The sequence below is a fragment of the Engraulis encrasicolus genome, chromosome 19 (assembly GCF_034702125.1).
Source record: "Engraulis encrasicolus isolate BLACKSEA-1 chromosome 19, IST_EnEncr_1.0, whole genome shotgun sequence".
In the NCBI taxonomy this organism is placed as follows: domain Eukaryota; kingdom Metazoa; phylum Chordata; class Actinopteri; order Clupeiformes; family Engraulidae; genus Engraulis; species Engraulis encrasicolus.
This window is the reverse complement of record NC_085875.1, coordinates 19,640,247-19,647,746: the sequence shown is the minus strand read 5'-3', so window position 1 is coordinate 19,647,746 and position 7,500 is coordinate 19,640,247. Positions and strand designations below refer to the sequence as shown.

General features: G+C 44.2%; 1 protein-coding gene across 4 annotated transcripts in view; it reads right to left on the bottom strand.

Moving 5' to 3' along the window:
• fut8a (fucosyltransferase 8a (alpha (1,6) fucosyltransferase)) overlaps positions 1 to 7,500 on the bottom strand; it is a 205,992-nt gene that overhangs the window by 95,913 nt on the left and 102,579 nt on the right. The window contains exon 1 of one of the 4 annotated variants that reach the window (XM_063183763.1): positions 1,530 to 2,075. The exons of the other annotated variants lie outside the window; for them this stretch is intronic. The gene's annotated coding sequence lies outside the window, so the exon portion shown is untranslated. Of the gene's footprint in view, positions 1 to 1,529; positions 2,076 to 7,500 lie in introns of those variants that run through there. 4 annotated transcript variants of the gene reach the window in all.

Here is a 7,500-nt window from a genome sequence, read left to right as displayed (position 1 = left end):
TGAAACTCACAAAAACAGAGACATTTAAAACACTGTTCCAAGGTGCTCTTGTGGTGTTGTGATTTTAGCCTGTGCATAACCTGCCCTTCCAATAACCTGCATGGTTGTCTTGTTAGCAGTGCTATTTTGGTGTGCTCTACAATAACTATCCTCCTGGAGCCTTCCCCTGGTGTTGGCATCAAGGTGACCCTCCTGCAGGTTCATCTCACGCTAAGCTCCCTCTGGTTTCCTGGAAGCATACGTATAACCATTCAGCCCTCTTTCCATTCACTTGGAATAGCCTCCACCTTCCAAAAGTATTCTCACAGGAAGGGGAATTTCCACCCATGTTTTCCAATAGCTGACTTCATCACGCCCATCTGGCCTTCCGGACGTTTCATTTGTAGACATCTGGGGTGCATTTCTGGAAAGCGTAGTTGTTAGCAGTTAGCAACTTCAGTAGTTGCCAATGGGAAATTGCATTGCAACCAACAAAGTAGCTAACACAGTTAGCAACTACGCTTTCCAGAAATGCACCCCAGAACTTAATGTCTTTCCATATACCCTCTAATGGTTGTTAGAAGGAGGATTGTTGTTTAGCTGGTGGTATTCCTGCAGTGAAGTTTGAAATAAATCCTCATTTCTGTTCACCCTGCCTCCGTCTTTCACTCCCATATGTGAGAAAGAAAGAGAAGAAGAAACTTCAGAAGAATGTTCTATTCCTTCCATACGCTGTAAATGCACATGACAACCTTCATATTATTTTATCTTATGAAACAAACATTACACCTACACATTTCTCTGAACATGTATTGAAATTATGCGTCACATTTATAGTGCATAGCTATGAATTCATACTGTAGCCTATGTGATTTTTCTGTTATTTGATTCAGAAAGTTACAATAACAAGTCAAGTATATTTACTGGTTAAAACAAACTGCTTCAGTAACTCTCTCTCTCTCTCTCTCTCTCTCTCTCTCTCTCTCTCTCTCTCTCTCTCTCTCTCTCTCTCTCTCTCTGTCTTAAGCGTTTTCTCGGGTGCAACGCTTTGATAGTCACCTAATGATACAGCACAAGTCCTCTATGCTGTGTGTCTTCCTTATCCAGTGTTGCTGGCATCTGCTGTGTTCCCCTCCCTCGTCTCTTTTCTTCTCTGCTCTTTAAGCTCCTGCTGTGGTAGCCTACTTCTCCTGGTACACCAATATGAAGACTCTGATCTTCTTCCAGCATTTACCGCCACATCGCTTGATCCTTTCTTATTCCTCTCTTTTTCATCTAATATTGACTATCGCAACTTCTTTTTTCCAACCAGATCTGTTGCTGACAAAGGAGTCTTTCTCTCTTTCTCTCTCTCTCTCTCTCTCTCTCTCTCTCTCTCTCTCTCTCTCTCTCTCTCTCTCTCTCTTTCCCTCTTTCCTTCTCTCTCTCTCTCTTAAAGCAGTTTCTTGTCTTGTGGCTTTTTTGGTGCGTTTTTGGAGCGTGAAACAAATTGTCAAAAGTGTGGCATCCGCTCACGTGTGATGAATTTTTGATTCTTGGCAGTTTGTCACCTGTTTTCAGGCTCCCGTCTTTCCAGAAGGTGTGTTCTTTTATCCAGCTTGTTTGCATTAGCCATGTGCATCCGCAGTAATTCGCATGAAGCAAAAATGCGCTTCGTTGACTGTCTCCATCTGTCATTGGCTAATCTAAGGCATTTATGCGAAATGAACACCCTGCTCTACACAATCATAACTATGCATGCAGCAGCTGCTTTTGAACGGTTTTCTTAGCTGACAGAGAGAGGGAGAGGGCGTAAAATGGCTCTTTTATTTATGAAATGTGTCACAGCTCCAATTTCCTGCAGAGCTCAAGCTGTACCTCTGGGAGCTACTTCAATCTAGGGAGGGTTGCCATCTGGGTAAGTCCTACTTCGGTGCGTCTAAAACCTTTACTTCGACTGGTCAGGATTTAAGGAAATGCCATCCTCCTGTAACCCTCCCAACCAATCCACCCTTGTTTTGAGCTGCTACATTCAGACAGAAGATACACAATACTTTTTAGCCAAAAAGACAATTTATACAACATTCAAAACTGTGTATTTCATACAAAATACACACTAGAACACTCATGTTAACACAAACACCTCATCTACAAAAATAAGGAAAAAGACATTGCAACCAATTAAGCTTTTTGAATTTGAATTTGAATTTACAGCATATTTCCTGTGGTAACTCTACCGTAAGTGTATGTTGGGTAAAGAGGGCCACATTGTTGTAGCAGTGTATAACATATGCAGTATGTGAGTATATCTTGCATAATGTGCAAAACAAAGTCTAAGAAACAATTCAAAAGAAAACAAAGACCACCGACAGGACCATATGCTGACACAGGTCAGATGACTCACTGGTGAAACAGCAGTCACTGCATCGCATCCACCCAGATGCATGCAAATGCACAGGAATCACTGAATGTTTGATATTCCTGACTTGACATGCATTCGTTTGACAGAACCCAGAGCACAGAGAATAGACTTTCAAATGTGTTTGGTTCAAAATGTGTCATCTTTTGCATATCTTTCACAGCAGATGTCCTGGAATGAACAAATTCAGACAAGTGCGGCAACGGCATGAAAGGCTATTTGAGGTCTCGACGGGTATTTGGTTAACGTATCGACACAGGCTTAAGATCACCATCAGACGTCAACTTTGGCACCAACTCACCTAGCGATGGGAAACCACCCTTGAAGTCTGCCATCTTCATGTGCAGTGAGAGGAGAAGTGAATGACTAAGCAAGGACAATTGAGACGGATGGTAATGTTAGCTGGTTTCTGAATGTATTATGAGTTGGGGAGATGTATTTGACTTGGAAAGTTGGCAAAGTTACAGAGTAATATATGCTAATAAACACACACACTCACAAGGACGTACACATACGCGCGCACACACGCACCTGCAAACACGCACGTACGTACGCACAAACACACACGCACGCACACACACACACACACTTCAATGCTGGGTAGAGATGGAATTACAGCTCTTTGTATGAATTTTGTTCGGTAGGCTAAATGTCAGGGAACAAATTGATGCCTTCTGGCATAAACGAGCGCTGGTGTGCTCCTTCTCAAACACACTCTCACAGTCAGGCCACCCAAACAACATTAAAAGTGCAGACAGAGAGACAGATGGAGAGACAGACAGTCAGACAGACAGACCATCACACACACACACAAGGACCTGGACTAGATTAAATTCATTCTATTGAACACGAGAGATCCATGCATTGTAAAACCATATTCATATTGTCGGATCATATGGTTTTCATTTCAGAAAAATAATAAGTCCGGCCCCCACTTTGAATCCTACTCCCCTAGAAACAGCACTGTGTGATGTCAATGTAATGATCCAGTCTTGGGGTGCATCCCAATATGTGACCTTGCCTCTTCCACTTGGGCTTGTCTCCTTGCCCCGCCTGCTGGCCCCTCCTCCGTGGAGAAAATGATAAAGTTTCCCAGCTGTCAGCCTAGCCACAACAACTTTTGAGGGACTGTTTTTCATTCACCATAACAATTGCAAACGAGAAAAAGACTCTACAATTGAGCTTTTGCAAGATATTGAAATATAATGCTGTTGTCAGTGATGTCATCATGACGAGAAGCAAGTGGAGGAGGGAAGTGGAGGAGGCAAGGTCCCATATTAAGATGCACTCTTGGGCTGTGAGGAGATGTAGAATCTGAAACAGGGAGCTGTTTCACTGGTGGAGGGAGCTGTGACAGGTGACTGTGTTCTCCAATACCCTATATCTCTTCAGCAATATGAATTTAGTCTCTGAAATGTAAGCACTATCTGTTTCACGCTATTTGGTTATGTGTTTTACACTCGCTTGCTGTCTATTTGCGCTGTAAATATACCAAAGTTATGTTTTCATTATATTTGTGATTTTGTTTGCATTGGCTCAAGCCACCGTTCGAGATGGAGAATAAATTGCAAGAAATCCCAGGAAAGGAGAAGGTATCTGATTAAACAAATCAACAAATCGCATACAGTACAGGTACTGAATGTTGAAGCCAATAGTGTTTCTGCACTTTAGATTCCAGAGCTGTTTTTGGGAGCAATGAAAAAGAAGGGAGTTTAAGGGGGACAGGAGAACATGAGAGTAAGAGAGTAACAGAGAGAATGAAAAACAGAGGAAGGGGCAAAAGACAGGATTGGGAGGAAGAGAGAGAGAGAGAGAGAGAGAGAGAGAGAGAGAGAGAGAGAGAGAGAGAGAGAGAGAGAGAGAGAGAGAGAGAGAGAGAGAGAGAGAGAGAGAGAGAGAGGGGATTGAGGGAGGTAAAGAATGAAAAATGAAGGAAGGGGCAAAAGATGGGAAGGGAGGGGAGGGGAGGGAAGGGCAGGGTGGAGATGGAGGGGGAGGGATGGAGAGATGTAGGGATGTAGGGATGGAGAGAGTGAAAGAGAGAAAGCTGTTTAACATGCGAGGTCTCTTGCTCCTGGTCTCTATTATTGATTGGCCTGTTGTAGAGGTAATGAGCAACACTGATGCCTCTGAGGACTCACTGCCTGGGCTGGAGGGGGTCTCCCTCTCTCTCTCTCTCTCTCTCTCTCTCTCTCTCTCTCTCTCTCTCTCTCTCTCTCTCTCTCTCTCTCTCTCTCTCTCTCACTCTCTCTCCCTCTCTCTCTCCTCTGCATCTCTCACTTTCTCATCCCCCCATACCCCCCAGCCCCCTCTCTCTCCTCTGTGTCTCTCGCTTTCTCACCCCATATCCCTTTTCTCTCTCCTCTGTGTCTCTCGCTTTCTCATCCCCCACATCTCCTCTCTCTCTCACACACACACACACTCTTTGTCCTCCATCACCTCTCTCTCTCACTCTTTCTTTCTCTCACTTTCTCATCCCCCCCACATCTATTTCTCTCTCTCACTTTCCCATCAGCACATCTCTTCTCTTCTCTCTCTCTCTCTCTCTCTCTCTCTCTCTCTCTCTCTCTCTCTCTCTCTCTCTCTCTCTCTCTCTCTCCTGCCTCTTGCGGCATCTCCCACCTTTTCTCTGTACCACTCACTTTCTTATCCCCCCTTTTCTCATTCTTTCTCTCTCATACATTCTCTCAACACCCCCCCCCCCCGACATTGAACAAAAAAACCCCCAACATTCTCAAAATTTAAGAACGTTCTGGTGAGTGAGTGTTTCTAACAGTCATAAGTGGATGATGAAATTTTTACTGTGTCATCACTATTTGATGAAGTTGCAATCACCTGCTCCCACGGATCCAAAGATGATATACACGTACGTAACTCTCCAACAAGATTAAACTCTGAGTCTAAACTCCAATTTCCCACAGCGCGGAACACCTTCTCAGCAGTGGCAAGGAATATAAAAAAAAAATGATACGGCACACATAACATTGATTTTTTTCCCCAAACCCATCATGATAAAACCTAAGTGGCCTAATTGTTCTGTCTTTGTGAAAAGGTTGTAATGTGCTTGGAGTTTTGCGGCAGCGGTACTGTGGTCTACGATGATATAATGCAATGGCGAGGGGAAATACACTTAACAAAGTACACTCAGGAAGTTACACTCTCAGTAGACTTCCCTTTAGTAATGGGTCTGTGTGATGTTTGGTGATGTTGATGAGAACATTACTAACTGGATTTGTTGTATGTCTATCACGCTGTGATGCGATTGTGCAACGTGTGTGTGTGTGTGTGTGTGTGTGTGTGTGTGTGTGTGTGTGTGTGTGTGTGTGTGTGTGTGTGTGTGTGTGTGTGTGTGCGTGTGTGTGCGTGTGTGTGCGTGTTGGTGTGTGTGAGTGAGTGAGTGTATGTTTGTAGTATGCGTGTGTGTGTCTGTGTGTGTCTGTGTGTGTGCGTGTTGGTGTGTGTGAGTGAGTGAGTGAGTGAGTGAGTGAGTGAGTGAGTGAGTGAGTGAGTGAGTGAGTGAGTGAGTGAGTGAGTGTGTGCACATGTGTGCACATGCACATGCTCCTGTGTGCACATGCATGTGTGTGTGTGTGTGTCTGGGTGCATATGTTTATGTTTATGTTTATGTGTGCATAGGCACAAGTGTGTGCGTGTATGTGCGTGTGCATACATGCATGTGTATGTACATAATTGTTCAAGAGTCGATGCAGACATACCTCTGTGTGTGTGTGTGTGTGTGTGTGTGTGTGTGTGTGTGTGTGTGTGTGTGTGTGTGTGTGTGTGTGTGTGTGTGTGTGTGTGTGTGTGTGTGTGTGTGTGTGTGTGTGTGTGTGTGCGCGCGTCTGTGTCTGTGTCTGTGTCTGTGTGTGTCTGTGCGTGTGTACATGTTTGCGTGCGCATGTGTGTCTGCTGTGACAGTTTTCCTTTGTGTGTCATTTGCGTGGTGTTTTAGTTCCAGTCTGTGGTGGCTGAGCAGGGCAGCTTGGCGGTTGCTATATCTGCCAAAGCAGAATAATGTCAGCTTAGTGTCAGACCTGGTTACGCTGTTACATTTATAAACGGGTATGATGTCAGCATGACCTTCATGGAGAATGCATGTCTGCCTTACTAAGTCAAAATTAAGTTGATACATATTTTTTTTCCACTGGTTTTGAGTTTAGACTGGGAATTGACTTGATAACAGCTTGATTGTCTTGCAAGGAAAACGTGTTTCTTCCAAATACATTGAGTAAAAGCATCATTACTAGTGTGCAGGTTTGATGGGAGTATTTTTTTAAGTGCATGTTCATATATTTACTGCACTTTACCTCCGTAAGGCATACATAATTCTAATTCCCTTCCCAATACCCAATACAACATTTCTGCTCCATGTCCAACTCATTCTACCATAGTTATTGTCGACTTAAATTTATAGTGCATAAAGTAGTGTGCATTTGAATTACATACTACATTTGTATTCACCAAATGCTCTTGAAAGTTCTTGAAATGTGTCTTGAAATGTGTGCCAGTAAGTTTATCTGGTGCATTAGAGAGAAAGGCATCCTCGAGTAAGCCACACCTGTACAACAAGGTAACGTAATGCCAGCACAAACCCCTGACACGGACAAACTCTAAGAAAGTCAAAGTATCAAAGTGCTTGCTGCTTGCTTGGGCTTGGCTTGAGGTATCGACGTGTGTGTGTGTGTGTGTGTGTGTGTGTGTGTGTGTGTGTGTGTGTGTGTGTGTGTGTGTGTGTGTGTGTGTGTGTGTGTGTGTGTGTGTGTGTGTGTGTGTGTGTGTGTGAGTGCGTATGTGTGTGCACAAGCACATGTGTGTGTACATGCTTGTTTCCTTTTGTCTGCAGAGGAGTGTGTGTGTGTGTGAGAGAGTGTGTGTGAGAGTGTGCGTGCGAGTATGCTTGCATGCGTGCCTCCAAGTGTGTGTGTGTGTGTGTGTGTGTGTGTGTGTGTGTGTGTGTGTGTGTGTGTGTGTGTGTGTGTGTGTGTGTGTGAGTGCGTACGTGTGTGCACAAGCACATGTGTGTGTACATGCGTGTTTCCTTTTGTCTGCAGAGGAGTGTGTGTGTGTGAGAGTGTGTGTGAGAGTGTGCGTGCGAGTATGCTTGCATGCATGCCTCCGAGAGT